General features: G+C 37.2%; 1 non-coding gene across 1 annotated transcript; it reads right to left on the bottom strand.

The window, feature by feature from the left end:
• Window positions 1–16407: 16407 nt before the first annotated feature.
• On the bottom strand, window positions 16408–16514 carry LOC142164434 (small nucleolar RNA R71). Its single transcript, XR_012695205.1, has one exon. It is a non-coding gene; the product is annotated as a small nucleolar RNA R71 (small nucleolar RNA).
• Window positions 16515–17099: the final 585 nt, after the last annotated feature.

The raw sequence follows: 17099 nt of genomic DNA on the forward strand, positions 1-17099 counted from the left end.
TGAGATTCCTACTGTGTAATTAATGAAATCACGCCTTTTCTTGATCATGGGTTAATTGGGTAGAAAGTATCTAACAAGCTTGCTGGGTCGGGTTCATTCGGTTGAGCGTCGGTCGCACTTCCCGGGATGGGGCGTGACATATAGGATACAAATAATGGGACTGGAAACTGACCACCACATTCATGTTTAATGCTCCAATGTATTTTTACTGTTGCCATGAATCGTTAGGTCAATTCTGGGTTAAGATGTTCGGAATGGAATATTGGCATGTAATGAAGTCTACAACTATGTGTTTTGTTTGTGTTGAAGGACAACCTTGAGGTTCTTCTAGTGTTCTGTCACTGGCTTTAATAGTCTAAACCTGTTAAAGAAACCCTGTTTAATGAAATCCTTATGAGGCACTAAACCTTTGATAAAGTGTAGTAAATGAGTGCAATGTGTGTGTCTTTGCTAACTACTTGACATCTTGGAAATGTAGAATGGCATTCCTGAAGATTGAAGTTGTTAGTTCTAAGTTTTTGATGTCTCTATATGATTGAACTTCTGAAATGTGTCATCATAATGACCTGCTGTATCTGTACTGGTTTGTTTGATGTTGGTTATGTGAGAATGTAAAAGTTATGATTTAATTTGTGCTTAAACCTCTGGAGAAGAGTGAGGTTTGGTACTTAAGGGCGTTTAAGTGTGGGATTTACTTTACTGTTGAGAAACCCCTCCTTGGAACAAGCACTACTCGGGGTCCAAAAGACTCTCGTGAACTATGAAGTGTCAGCGGTCCATAGGGGAACCTTATAAGTAAATATGGTTCACCCAAAGCCCATGACCATTGATCTCAGTTAATCCTCAGGGGATTATCACAAATGAAAATTTAGCTCCCTTATATTTACTTTATATCACATTTACTATAAACTTTAATTTTATTCGGAAAAAGGCCGCAACTGCCCTTAGACTATTCGATTTGATGTAAATATACCCTCAGGCCACCTAATAAGCCAAAAATATCTCCACTGTTATCTTTCTGGCTCACTTATGCCCCTACGACTAATGGTCAATACCAAATAAAAAAGATTTGCTTAAATTACACGTGGCAACTTCTTATTAGTCCAATTTTAAACTGTGATCCCAATTAAATAAATCCACCCTTAACCCATTTTCTTACCCAACCCATAAATCTGACCCGCCTTAAATAATTGTCAAACTCTTGATTGTCAAAAATATTAACTTCTCCATCTTTCCGGTTCTACCACCATCAAAGCTGCCACCATCTTTTTTCCTCTATACAACGACGCTGCCACCAAAGTTTTAGTCTAGGTGCAATTTTGGTCCTTTTTTATATTTTTATCATCTTCTTCATTTTACATTTACCATTGGAGCTGTCATTTTTCGAAAATGTTCGTCAAAAGACCTTAATTTTCACATTCAAATGTCACTAATAATGGTAGTCTTTTTTTTCTTTCTCATCATATAATATATGAATCAAAGAACCCATTATGAATTCATGGGCTTTAAATTCCGAAATAGTCTTGTTTTTTCTTCACAATTTTTGTAAATTTTGAAAACTCTTAAAAAGTTGTTAGACCCAAATGATAATTTATTGTAGAAACTAAAAATTTTATGGACTAGGTACTCCTCCTTGGACAAAATCCTAATTTTACAACAAAAAAAGGACATCAAATCGAAAAAATTAAAGATTTTCTAATCAGGCCTTTCGATTAGCATAACATTCTTGTTGTTATTGTTCGAAAATAGAGGAATGGAGCAAACATGAGAATCATAATTATGGTGGCAGCGTGGTTGTTATGGAGGAAAGGGGTGGTGGCAGCTATGGTGATGGTAGAGTTGAAAGGATGGAGAAGTTAATTTTTATTGACAATCAAGAGTTTTGCCTTTTGTTTTTTTAGGTGGGTTGGATGTATGGGTTCGGTAAAAAAAGGGGTTAAGGGTGGGGTTATTTAATTGGGATCACAGTTTAAAATTGGACCAATAAAATATTGTCACGTTTAATTTAAGTAAACCTTTTTTTTATCTAGCATTGACCATTAGCTGTAGCGACATAAGTGAGCCAGAAAAATAATGGTGGGGGCATTTTTGACTCAATAGGTGAATTGAGGGCATATTTATACAAAATCGTATAGTCTAGGGTAGTTTTGGCCTTTTTTCGAATTTTATTTCACCATTTATTTGTATATGCTAATTGATTCTTTCTCTTTTATTTGAATGAATTATTGGACATGCTGAGTTCATGGAGAACTCAGGCCCAAGTTCAGAGAACTAGGCTGCATGATTTGTCGTCCGTTGCAGCTTGTCATAGCTTAGATCCTAGCTGGGCCTGACTTATTGTCAGCCCAACAACGAGAGTACACCCCCCCCCCCCTCTCCCTCTTTCACCTGAAAGTATTATTATTAATATTGTTGTATTATCCTTTGTGTATGTCTTAAGGAATCTAGCTTTGATATTGAGTATTGTTTGCTTTGATTATTTAGGAGAAGCTTAAGATAAATCAAACTTAATAACATAGAAGGTAATTTTTGACCGAAGAGATCTATCGCTTTAATAATCTTTACACTGTTCGGAATCTGAATGCTTTTAAACTCATGGTTTAGCAACTAACGTCTCTTTCATTTGCACACCCTTTTTAATAAGTTTCATTTGTTTTAGGCATTTACAGGATTCTAATAAGCTTAAGCGAAAACATCCCTCTGAAATGTATTAATCAAGTCGTGTAGGAAATTTGGCGTCTGAGTTTTTTTTAAAGCAAAGAGGCAATTGCTCCACACACAGCCAAATCCGATTTTTACAAGAAGAAAACCAAACAAATTATGGAAAATATACTGATCTTGCCTAAACAGCCTTCAAACGAATAAACAAGGTACATTTATTTTGATCTATCTAGGGTGTGTTAGTATAGAATTCACGTCTTTCAAATAATCCCTTATTTTCATGAACCTTATGATATAATCTTAAAAGTAAATGTTGCCATCTTAGAGAGGTACAATTCATTTTCTTGAAAACAAATTAAATTGCTTCCTCATATATTCAAGACTTTCACATGAGACCCGTTTAGTAACTTTTAATGAATGAACTACTAGAATATAAAAAAAAAATCTCTCCTCGTATCTAGCATAAATTTAAGGAGCTACCTCAGGTAGATTTTAAGGGATGCCTAAAATCTTCCCCTTAGAATAACTAGAATCCTTACTCGGATTCTCATTGGTTTAGTAGACCATTAGGATAATGATCTTCATAGACTTATAGGTACCCTAGTATACTATTAAATATTAGGTGACGACTCTTCTTTTATCAACTTCAGGAAAACCACAAGTTGTATTTTGTTTTGACATGTGCAAAATATGGTACAATAATTTCCACTTGCTTGTCCTTAAGGACACGGTACAGCACGGGCCGGATTTGTGTACCCAATATTGATGGGTTATGAGAGCTAATTCTTAAGAAGGCCCATAGTTTGCAGTATTCCATTCATCTGGGCGCCGCAAAGATGTACCATGATTTGAAGCAGCACTAATGGTGGAGAAGGATGATAAAAGATATTGTGGAGTATGTAGCTCGGTGTTTCAACTATAAGCATGTTAAATACTTGCATTAGAAACCGGGTGGTTTGCTTCAGAGTGGGAGTGTATCACCATGGATTTTGTGGTTGGACTACCATGGACCTTGTGGAGATTCGACATTGTGTGGCTCATTGTGGACGGACTGACCAAGTCGGCACACTTCATTTCAATCATGACTACCTACTCTTCAGAGTAGATAGCTTAGATTTATCTTTGTGAGATTGTTCTCTTTCATGGTGTGCCCATGTCTATCATCTCGGATAAAGGCATGCAGTTTACATTGCATTTTTGGAGAGCCGTACCGCATAGATTAGGCACACAGGTTGAGCTCAGTACAACATTTCACCCACGGATGGATGGGAAGTCCGAGTGCACTATTCAGATCTTAGAGGACATGTTACATGCCTACGTAATTAATTTTGGGGGCTCATGAGATCCGTTTCTACCGCTAGCAGAGTTCGCCTACAATAACAGTTATTAGTCGAGCATCCAGATGGCTGCATACGAGCCCTTATATGGGAGACGATGTCGTTCTACGGATGGATGGTTTGAGCCTGGGGAAGCTAGGTTGTTGGGCACTAATTTGGTCCGTGATGCTTTTGAGAAGGTGAAGTTGATTCAGGATCGGCTTCGTACAGTGCAGCCCAGACAGAAAAGTTATGCTGATTAGTGGATTCGTGATGTAGCATGCATGGTGGGTGAGAGTGTTCTACTCAGAGCTTCTCCCATGAAGGGTGTGATGAGGTTCGAGAAGAAGAGAAAGTTGAGCCGGTATATTGGCCCTCTTTAGATTATTGGGAAAGTGGGTAAGGTGACCTATAGACTTCCATTGCCACCCAGCTTATTAGGAGTTCACCTGGTGTTCCATGTTTCCATGATCCGGAAGTTTTATGGCGATCTGTCACATGTGTTAGATTTCAGCTAGTGCAATTGGACTATGATTTGACTTATGTTGAGGAGCCAGTGGCTATTGTGGATAGGCAAGTCTAGAATTTGAGGTCGAAGAATATTGCATCGGTGAAGATTCGGTAGAGAGGTCAACCGGTCGAGGAGGCGACTTGAGAGACCAAGCATGTTGTACGGATTCGATATCCTCACCTTTTCGAAACTTCAGATATGTCTTTATTCTCGTTCGAGGATGAACATTTGTTTAAGAGGGGGAGAATGTAATGACCCGACCGGTCATTTTGTGTAACCATTTTCCATTTTAAAGCTTTCCGTATGTGTATATGCTATTTTATATGACTTACGAGGATGGTTGGTTTCGTTTCGGGAGATTTTCGATTGATTTGGAACAACTGGTTCTTAGTTTGAAAGAATAAGTTGGAAATATTGACCGAGGTTTGACTTTTGTGAGAACAACCCTGAAACGGTATTTTGATGGTTCCATTAGGTTCGTATGGTGATTTTGGACTTATATGTATGCCCGAAATGAGATTTAAAGGCTCCTAGGTTGATGAGGCTCTTTTTGCCGGAAGTTGGCCATTTGGAGGTATATAAATTTCCTACGTTTGACTTTAGGTTGAATTTCTATCTATTGGGTTCGATTTTTGGTTCTTTGACTTGGAGTATGTCCGTTTTTTCATTTGGAACTTTTATGCAAAGTTTGGTGTTATTCCGAGTTGGTTTGGTAGGAATCAGACGCTTTGTTGTGATTTTAACGATTATTGAGTTTCATTGTGAATTCTATGCATTTTGGTATCTGATTCGTGGGTTAGGATGTTATCTTGGTATTTTGAGTTTGCGAGCGTGTTTGTACGAAGTTTTTGGACTTGTGTGGGTGTTTGGCGTTGAGCCCTGGGGGCTCGAGTGAGATTCAGATGCGTTTTGAAGTGATTTGAGTGAGTTTCAGATTTGCTGGTAATGGGATGATGCTGCAGGTCTCGCAAATGTGAGATCCTGTTCGCATTTGCAGACCTCGCATTTGCGAGGCATGTATCGCATTTGCGAGGTAGGTTGGGTGCTAGTTTGTTTGCTTTTGCAAACTATAGGATCACTTTTGTGAAGGGGACAGACTTTGCAAATGCGAAGTCTGTGTTGCTTTTGTGATATTCCCTGGTCTAAGCAGGAATCGCATTTGCAAGGGTTTGTATTTGCGAACCCCGGGTCGCATTTTCGACTTCTACAACTGAACAAATAGTGAGATTTCAGGTCTTAGGCTCATTTTATCATATTTTTTAGCCCTAGACTCGGCGAGAGACGATTTTAGGATGGGATTTTGATACAAAGCTATGGGGTAAGTGATTTTGACTCCATTTTTATATTATAACATGATTATTTATGAATTTTAACATCTAATCCATGATATTTGAAGAGGAATTTCAGGGAATTTTGACGATGTGTTGAAAAATGAAAATATGAGATTTGAGAGTCGAATTGGACTCGTATTTGAAAACCAAACACTTATTTGGACACGTTGGGTTATGGGTAGTCGAGATCAACCCCTCGACTCGGGTTTTGACCGTTCGGTCCGGGGTTGATTTTTGTTGACTTTTTGGAAATTTTGTAAAGATCATAACTTTATTAATCGAAAATTATTTTCTCTTACATTGTTTGATATTATTAAGTCATTTTGTGCTAGATTTGAGCTGAGCGGAGGTGAATTTTAAAGGAAAAGAATTTTTAGAGTATTGAATTTGCCTAATTGAGGTAAGTATCATGCCTAACTTTCTGTGAGGGAATTACCCCTTAGGATTTGGTCTAATTGGCATGATTAGTGCTATGTGAAACGATGTGTACATAAGGTGACGGTGTGTACACATGCGCATATGTGATAATTAACCGGGTTAGACCTTAGGCTATTAATATGCCTTGAATTGGGGTTGTTTGTTATATAAAACATGTTTAATTATTGTTCACTTCCTGCGCCCTTATGTTATTGTTAAGGTTCTTGTACACAATGTTGTTGAGTCATGGGTTATATCTTGTTGTGACTTTAGTATTGTTGGTGTGATGATGTTGTGGAACATGTGTACGTGTTGTGCGGGTGATTGTTATTGTGTGGAGTATAAGGATAGCAAAATATGCATGCGGCGACATAAGGGGAATTATTTCATAGTGAAGCTCACGCGACGCCATAAGGGTGGCTTGTTGATTATGATATATGGTATTTCAGGGTGATTCTTGATGTTATTCTTGTGTTGGAACAGGTTGATAATTCGAACATATCCTTGTTTTCCTTAAATGATTTAACTTTGTGTTTTACGAATTGTTGGTTAATTTACCGTGTTATCACATTCCCTATTCTTTGTTGATATTTATTCTGTTATGCTTTCCGTTTTCAGTTTTATATTGATATTCTGCAGTGGTTATTTCACGAGTGAGTGTCTTGACTTGAACCGTGTCACTACTCCACCAACGTTAGTCTTGATATTTACTAGGTACCGACTGTGGTGTACTCATATTATGCTTCTGCACATTCATTGTGCATATCCAGGTACCTCGGATCGTGCTTGTCGCTAGAGAATCGAGCAAAAGCTGTGGAGACTTCAAGGTAAAACTGCTATTTCGCTTGTAGGCCTCATAGTCACCCTCTATTGTTTCCTTACTATAGTTTATTGTATCCCAAACAGTGTTGTATTTTAAGACTTTTTGTGTGCTCTCTGTAGCGCTTATTGACTCAGTATTACCGAATTTTGGGATGTATGACTATTGTATTCACTTTACGGCTATGTTATTGCATTTTCCAATTTTTATTTAATAGTTAAGTTGCTTTATTATGTTTTTGATCTCATCATGCGGCAGCCATACCTAGTCTCAGAGACTAGGTGCCATCACGATCCTTAAGGTGGGATTTTGGTCATGACAGTTCAACACAAAAATATTCATCGGGAAAGAACCATGGCATAAAGAAAACCTAAGGAGATTTATTGGAAAATATATTACCACTAAATAAATAAAAATATAATCAATTAAAAACTACTAAAGAAAATAAAATAACAAAGTAATTAATCCACGATTATACTACCAATTACAAAATAAACCCAAAAGGGTACATGATCATCTATAATAGTAAGACTAGCCCGGCAAGAGCACACAATATCCATACAAAATCATAAGCCCGGCAAGGAAACATATCAAGAATAGATGTACAAATAGAGTGCACTCCCTAATGCCACCCCAACTAAAAATAATGCAGTGTCCTCACTGCACAATATCAGGATAAAATAAGAGTAATTTGAGGGTCTGCATAAGACTAGCAGACTGCGGGAAAAAGCTGATCACTATTATGTATAACTCTGGGCCTCATCACTACTAGCATCATCATCGTCATCATCACCTGATAAGAAAGAATACTACTCACTGTCATCCTCTTCTTTAACTGGTATCTTCTTGTTCGACTGCCACCATTTTAAAATGGCTTTGATTCTTCTTCACATTTTGACCATGAATTTTTCCTTCTTTTTGTTTTTCTTTTTCTCAGCTGTGAAGTCTTCCCGAAGATAGACATGTGCCTTGGCCATCTTTCCATATGCTTCCTAAAGCCTGCTAACAGAAGCTGCTAACTTCTCATGAGACTCGACCTATTTATTTTTTAGATTCCAGGTATGTCTTCATTTACTCTTTAGTACAGTAGTGAGATATAGGTTGGGAGTGTGAGGGTCCAATAGAGAGCTATGACACTAAGTCACGAATGGAGTCAAGTTGTGAATTAAGCATCCCATATGGTCCCTCGGGCTGTGTCACCTGGGAGGACTCTTGTCTGGAAACTGTGATCATTTTACTCTTCTTGTTTTTCATTGCACGACCCTCTTCGGTCACTCTCAATGGATGCAAGGGTTTGTCAGCCGATATCTAACGATCGCTGCTGAGCACATCAACATTCTCCCGCCGTCACAATTCTGTGATCAAATAAGGGAGCATCAAGCCTTCATTGTCTTGCATAAAGTACTCTTTCATCTCCTGGATGATATAATAACCGACATTCACCAGAATACCGTCAAGTATGCATGATATCATCAGGGCCTGACATATTAAACATCAGAGACATTCCCACAGGGTGAGACTCTGCTACAGATTATGTACAGCCACATCTTAGCCTCAGCTATGAAGTGAATGGATTTTAAGCCCTTCCTCTTGTTGTCCCACTTCACTCGCTTACTTGCGGGATAAAGTTTAAACACTAGCCAATCTCCATTGGAGCATGTATATTTTTCTCGCGTCGGCTCTAGTGGATGGTTCGGAAGCCCATAAACATCATTGATCCTCTTAGGTCCAAATCTTACTGGTTTTACCCTTATGGTGAGTTCTGGGTTGTTGAAGTTTGTACACTTAAGGATGGCATAAAACTCTCGAACCCATTCCTCATTAGCATCACATTGGTTGGGCATGAAGCACGTCCAGCCTGTTGTATCTACATGGCCACAGAAATCTGGAAGTAGCTCGACCAATATTTTCCCAAAAGTTCCATTTTTAATTAGGACCTTCTTTGTAAGAATGTTATCATGGTACCAGCGATGACAATCAGCAAACATGAAGCAATCAATGTCATATTGCTCTTCCACAACTTCTTCTTTAAATTCATATTCGTGTGCCGCATTTTCATTCATGTTTGGGTCTATTTTTATGCTCAAAGTACCTAAAAACTCAAAATCATGTTAGTAGATCATTAGAATCATGTTAAGAAATTGAAAACACTACTATTAGGCCAAAGAATCAGGCCAAACCAATTTCGGAAGCTACTTCCTTGCAAAAAATCAGCTCAATCACCGGACCTGTGAAAAAAGAAACCCAGATGCGGAGTCGCTTCTGCGGAAATTTTCCGCATCTGCGATTTTTGACAATTTAACCCACATCGCACCTACAAAAATATCATCGTAGGTGCGGGGATGCATCTGCGGCCTTTTCTTCACAGAAGCGATTTCATCATAAGTTTCTAAGTCCAGAAAATTGCTATTTTTTATCAATTCCAATCATGTTTTTGACACTATACTCAAGACTTCTAAATTATTGCAATAGATGTATAGGATATTTGAGTAAACACAATTTCAAGGCACATAGAAACTAAAATTCTCTCGTCCAAATTTTCAAACACTTAACAAGCAAAGAGAAATTTTTGATCCTTTAAAGTAATTGGGCACTCAGACTTCCCCCATATTTGTTGTTCAACAACACGCAACATACACAACTACGCTCAACCAATTTCCTCACTCCTAAAACTAACATTGATCGAGAGGGAAAAGGGACTGAGGGAAAAAGCTACGGATAATAAGTATAAGAAGATGAGAAAAGAAGAAAATAGAAGAACAAGAATGAGAGAGAGAGAGAGAGAGAGAGAGAGAGAGAGAGAGAAAGAGAGAGGAATAATGTACTTGATTTGCCTGTGTGTGAGCAGTAGAGTCAGAGGAGCAGTTGTGTATGAGAGATGAGCGGGGTTTGGGCTGGGAGAAGAAAGAGTAGAGTTTGACTTATTGAAGGAGATGTTAAAATACACCCGACATGTCGCATCTGTGGAGTTTTAACCGCTTATGCGATGATGCTTCTGCAGTTTTTGCTCCGCATCTACGAGCATCTCGCATCGGCGTTGACATGGGCGCTTCGGCAATGCTGCATCTGCACACAAATATTTGGAGGTGCAGTTGCATAAAACTTCTGATAGACAGAACTGGGCAGCCACTATTTTGGCAGGTCTCCAACACCTCAAACTCCTCAATTCAACTCCAAAAAATCTAAAACTTTACAGATTAGTCAAAAATAATATAATAAACTATTCTAAAAAAAATTCCAAAAATAATTTAAAATTTTGAAAACGATGGGTTGCTTTCCACCAAGCGCTACATTTAACATCATGGCACGACGCGAATCAACTTTACTACTTTTCTCTCCACTTTGAGGATATGAATTGGGCATCTAACTTGGACTAAATTTTGTGAACACGGTCGGCGGGGGTGTAGTAAGTAGATGATAAAGCCAAACATCAATTTCTTCATTTTGCAATTCATGGCTTTCTTTTGAGAAATGTCATTTTGCGTTCTTGAACTTTCAAATTGCACGATGTATGGCTCTTGTCTTTCTTATTTTTTAAGTTCAAATGGAAGGATGGATATCACCATAAATTTTTAAAGTTGAAAAATGCTTAGAATGAGATAACAACCTCCAAACCTGAAACCTTTTCTTCATTTTGACAACCCCTTTTTTCCCCCGAACTATAGTCAATTTCAACTATCTCTTCAATTATGCCGGTTGACTCTAATTCTATTTTTTTCTCGGCATCACCAAGTATCATGGAGTTGATTGGTAGATGTTCAATTCTTGATTCAAGCTCCAAACCATTTTGTAGATTGTTTTTCAAGATCTCCTCTAAGGCTTTTTGCTATTTGTTTCCTTCTTAAAGTACGCACTTCATCATGATTTAAACTCTCCATTTTGCCCATGCTCATTTTCTTCCACTTTTAAAGCCCTATAAATATCTTAACCAAAAGTTGAATTGTCATAGTGGGGGTTCGGAGAATGGAAGGACAAATAAGAACAATTGCCAAGGTAGCCATTTTGACTACCACACCTATCGCATATACTCCACTTATAGGTTTGAGATTGTGCGCATAATCCGCCTCCAGAGAATTTAAATAATTTTTTCATGAGTGTGGTCCTCCACAATAAGGACAAGGGCCATCAAAGTATGAACAACTATCATCCAACCAATTTTTATTATGCGATGCCATTTTCGAAAACTAAAAAAATAAACAAGAAAAAAAAATATAAGAAAGATAAATACACAAATGTTTATAAGTTTTGACCAAAGCACATACGCTTACTTCTCAAACAACCTAAATACGCCAAATTATTCCCCGGCAATGTCGCCAATTTTGATGACGTCCAAAGCCACTTCTCAAAGAGAAAGCAGACACAGTTAAATACAATATAATATACCCAACTATGAGTCGGGGTCGAATCTCATAGAAAATAATATGTAGGCGATTAGGCAAGTAAGAGAATTATCACTTATTATGCAAAGTCAAACATTAATAAATAGTTTTGAGAAAATATTATATCCAAATAAAAAATATAAACTAACCTAGAAAGCATGTAAAATGATCATTGGCTACAAGCATGGATAAACGGGAATTTACACTCAAGTATTGACCCAATGTATTTCACGATTTTACAAATATGAATGAGTTTATGTTAATTAGGCTCTGATAATAATTCTATATTAGCTTCTTCCGAAGACTGACAATACTTTCTAATGAAACTATCCCTACAATAATTAAGAGAATTAACTGCACCTGAATGTGGCTATTAGTGGTTCAATCTTATCCCTAGTTAGAATTTATAAAATGAGGATTAACACATCAAGTTCTTGTAAATTAATCTTTCCCAACATCGAGTTTGCCTTTTCCAAGTCCAAATGGAAGTTAATGGGCGAGTTCTAGGGTTAACTAATCCCTTTGGAAATATTAGAGAACAAGAATAATTAAAGAAATAATAAATCACTTCAAAAGTAATAAAAATTATTCACTACATAAGCATAACAAGAGATTTAATCCAAATTTTTATAACAAATATTCCCATAAACAAGATTAAAGTAATGGAATAATTATTATACACTTAGATATTCAATACAAATCATGAAATTGGCGATATGAGTAAAGGGTTAAGAATTTCTCATCCAAAGACTTCAAATCTTCAATCCCCAAGTGTGGTGCAAGAAACCCTAGCTCCAAAGCTTGTAAAACCTGCCTAATATATCTTCTAAAATTAGCTAGATCGTGTATTTATGGGTTTAGGATCAACAAAATATAAAATCGCAAGTCTGTCAAGAACTGAAGCCCGTTGACCACACATACTCAAGAATCATAGCAGGCGCGGTCGCAGATACGGAATACCACTTGCAAGTGCCAGTCTTGTAGAATACTGGCTACTCCGCAGAAGAGGACATTTCAATGCATAAGCCGTTTCACAGATACGGATGGTTAAGTGCAAGTGCGATCTCAGTGGAACAGTTGCCTTCTCCAGATGCAAATTCTTTCTCGTAGATGCGATCCTTGTTGTGCATATTCGATTTCACTGGATGCCTTTTTACTTTTTCAACTCTTTTTTTCTTAATTCTATTTCAATTAACTTCAATTCTCTTCATGACTCATTGTACATGAGATTCTAGCAATGCACACCATAAATTATCTCATACTATATTTAAAGAATACACAAACCAAAGCAAAAGGGAGTAGAATGCGTGGTAAAATCACCACTTATCATTGATTTCCTAACGGTTATTGTAGGGTGGATTGTTGGTGTAGAAGTTGGTTGTAGGATGAAGGAGTTTCATTTATAGGAGGTTGTAGACGAATGTGCATTTTAGATGTATGACAATATGCCTAAAAGACATAAAATATGAAAATTCTTACTAATGTTTGTTCAATTAAACTTTTGTAATGTAGATTTATGTAATTCATGCAGGGGAACATAGTAGGGATCCTAACAAATCTCGATTAAGGTATGTATGGCTAAACTCTTTCCTATCGTATTGCTTAGAATGAATTTCTTGTTCTCTTCCTACTCATGATGTCATAACTTCAAGGTTTCTTCTCCTTAGCATGTAGTTGTGAGAGACAAGATGTTATCCATGTAATCTCTTCACCTGTTTAGTTTCACATGCCATGGTATTCCCATTATGATAACGTTATAGAAGTTCAAGTTTACAAATAAGCAAGACATAGAAATTAAGGCATTTCAATGGTTTTAATTATATAATGTATGCTTCAAAAATAATAAAAGCAAACGACTTTGATCTTAAGTCTCCAAGAATGATGAACTTAGCTAATGACCTTAAATACGATGAATTGGGCCCATGTACAACTAAAATGTATTTATTTATTCTCCACACATATTCTAGTGTAATAAAATATGTTTCCTCATGATGAACCCGATGAAGCATTCCAATGATCTGGAGTCCTATGACCCTAAAGGTAAATTTTTTCGTATTGCTTTGAGATTTCATATGGTCTTATAGAAATATTTTTGATCGTCGAAAGTGGTTAGGGGCTTACATGAGAAATTTGTACTACATGTGACTCGAATGTAGCACTCCCACAGGTAATGACTTCATCGAATCGATTCGTAGCACTCCCATAGGCTAATGTTGACTTTGCATATGTTATATAGGATTGGTCATTTGAAAAATCATGTGTTACATGCCCTATGGACAGTCTGGTAAATGCATAGAAACATAGTAAAGATGAGCCCTATTGTTACACCGCATGTTTTCGTACGTAAAAGTAATGTCGTAAGTCATATATGTATGCTCGGAAATGAGATCCTCTTTGAAATTATTCAAAGTACGTTAATCATGTTACCTTGGATGTTACAAATTTTTAAGATCATGATCAGCAAGTACCAATATGTTGGAAGGATTAGAAGCTAAACGAATCGAAGAAAATAACTTTCGTCGAAAGTTGGCAAGTTGGGAATATTATAACCTGTACTTTTGAGGCGAGACTAGGGTGCTTAACATAATACAAAGGTGATGTTATGAGGTATTTTAGTCATATAATAGTCTTGTGTTGTGGTTTGAAGTCAAGCGAGTTATAAAACAAAAGACGACGAAAGTCACCATGAGTTACGTTAATATATTTTACTGAAATTTTTGTCAAATTTCACTTAGTTTTTCTCCCAATATACTTGAAGTTACAGATGGTAGGGTATAATTACGTGTTTTAGTTGCTTATTGCATTTTAATTCACTACACTTTACTTATGTTGATCTTTAATTGGTAGTGTTTTGCACTTATTGTGTGTTTTATGCCTTGTAGGAGTGATTCCGAGCTATGTAGATGTTGTGGAACTAATTTGAGCTATTTGGAGCTTTGAAGTCTGAGTAAAAACCCAAGGGATTAAGCCAGGATCGTGTTCGGGGTCGAGGACGGCATCTGGACATCAAAATCAAGCAAAAAGCATACCTCTGAGAATTTTGCACTGCTGCAGCACGTGGGGCGGCGCGTGGGGCACCACAGAAGTGTGTTTTGGCAGCATGATGAAAAGTGTTAGCTTCCTAAAGATCTCCACTAGTGCGTAAGATGTTGCGTCGCCCCATGCGGCGCACCTGTGTATTTCTTCGAGAGCAATTGTCCTATTTCGGCTAGGAAATGATGATTCCATCTAGGCCCGACCCTACTTGGTATAAATATATGGAAAACCATTATTTTTTGGACTTTTGACATACTTTTAGACCAAAGGAAGCTAAGAAGGAGTTGGGAAGAAAAAAAGCACAAGGATTTTATCATTCCTTCTTCACTCAAGACCAGAGTTTGGATTGAATTTATGCTTTTCTATACTTTAATATTATTTTTGATGAATTACTCCATATCTATGGAGTAGTTCCCTTTAGGGTTTGATGTATTTGGTGTATTGATGATTGTTTGTGGATTATAACTCTAGTTTTATGTATTGAATTGTTTTGGATGATTTTATTTTTGCATCTATATTCACCAGTTCATATAATCGAGAGAAGCATAACTTGTGATATCTTTGCATTATATTGTTGGTTGAGTTCATAGATTCTTTTATGTAATCGAAAGAGGCTAGTTGAATCATTGATTGAACCTAGTTAGAAGAATAATCGAAAGAGGTTTTCCTAAAGACCAATCGACTATACATTCTTGCATATCTTCACGTGCTTAAATTGGTTCATCTCGTGAGGTTAAGACTTAATCGAGAGAGGAGTTTTTGCTGAATGTTTGAACGAATAATTGAGTGAATTCGAGAGAATCACTTGAACATTAAAAGTGGATTATCTAGAGTTAGATTCCAAACAATTATCTTGCACCTATTCTATCAAAACTCTTTCTTCTCCCATTGATAACCTTATTTGCTTATTCCTTGTGTCTATAGTCATTAGTCAATAGCTTTAGATTCTTAGTTAATTTTAGTTATTAATCAGATAAATCTCAACTGTTGATTATCATGGATATAAATCAAGCTAAAAACTACAAGAATACTGTTTAAATCCAATCCATGTGGATACGATGTTATACTATACTATATTTGATTAGTTAGGAGAATTTAAGTGTGTGTTTTGCATTCATCAAATTTTTGCACCGTTGCCGAGGATTGGTAATCAATAGTGTTTGAAATAGTTTGTAGTGCTAATATAGGAATTATTTTTCTTTATATTTTGTTTTTCACTTTTTACAGGTTAAGATTGGTGCATTACTCGAGCTTCTGCAAAAGAAGTGGTACTATACAAGCCAGAGTTAGAAACAAAACTGCGACAACTGAGGAAGGAAAGAGATCTCTCTGAGAATCTAAAAAAAGTTGGGCAATCCTCAACCCAAGAAACTATGGCCAGAAATGGTGATGATAGTGTAGATTTGGCTGCAAGAGAGGCAGCCCAATAATGAGAAAAAGTTGCACAGGATGCTGAGGAACCAGCCATTAGAGATGCACAGAATGTCTATGAAGAAGAGAGGGGTCACAGACTTAATCAGCATCAACCCTTGGCTGCAGACCAGTTCGGAAATATAGCTCCCAAGCTTGGGAGACAACTTGGTGATTATACTAGACCGGTCTACAATCAAGGATTATATAGTATTAGACAACCTCCAATTGCAGCAAACAATTTTGAGTTGAAGTAAGGGTGGCTTCAAACCCTTCTGAATCATTGTGTCTTCAGAGGGAAGCCAAATGAAAATCCAAACACACATTTAATAGACTTCGAGGAGATTATGAATATCTTTCAATACAATGGGGTGTCACAAGATGCAGTGTACTTAAGGGCATTCCTCTTTTCACTTAAATATGATGCTAAAGAGTGGCTTCGAAGTTTTCCCAGTTGATCGATTAGATCTTGGGAGGAGATGACCAGAAAATTCTATGATAAATAGTTCTCCTCATCTAAGATGGCAAGATTAGAAGAGAAATCCATAACTTCTGCCAGAAAGAGAGTGAAACTGTTTTTGATGTATGGGAGAGGTTTAAGGAGATAGTTAGTAAGTGTCAACATAGCGGAATTGAACTCTGGATGCAACTCCAAGATTTTTGGGAATGATTGACATCGACCTCGCATAGAACATTGAGCGATATAGTTGGAGGCCTTTGATGAAGAGGACTACAGAGGAGATAGTTACAATTCTTGATGAGTTAAATGAAGATGCTAATCAGTGGCCCTCTGAGAGTGCTGAAAGAAGAAGATCAACTGGTGTTCACCAAGTTGATAGTAATACATCTGTGCAGGTACAACTTGATGATATGGCTAAAGAAATATGAAATCTGACCGTAGCCTCAATACAAAATGATCCCCAAGCAGCGTGTGATATATGTGGAAGAGGACACCCTACTCATGAGTGTCAAGCCTCAACTGAGGAAGTGAATGCTGTGGGAAACTATAATTTTAATGCAATAGGTTAGAGGCACCCCGGCTTTTCATGGAGTTCACCTCGGGTTACTGTGAATGCGTGGCAACAAAACAACCCCTGACCTAAGGGACAAGGATCTCCAGGTTTTATGACTCAGCAGAGGCAACAATTTCAGCCTCAACAATGTTACACCCTATATTTTCGTAAGTAAAGGTGCGTCGCAAGCAAACTAATGTAGGAC

The sequence above is a fragment of the Nicotiana tabacum genome, chromosome 9 (assembly GCF_000715075.1).
Source record: "Nicotiana tabacum cultivar K326 chromosome 9, ASM71507v2, whole genome shotgun sequence".
Lineage (NCBI taxonomy): Eukaryota > Viridiplantae > Streptophyta > Magnoliopsida > Solanales > Solanaceae > Nicotiana > Nicotiana tabacum.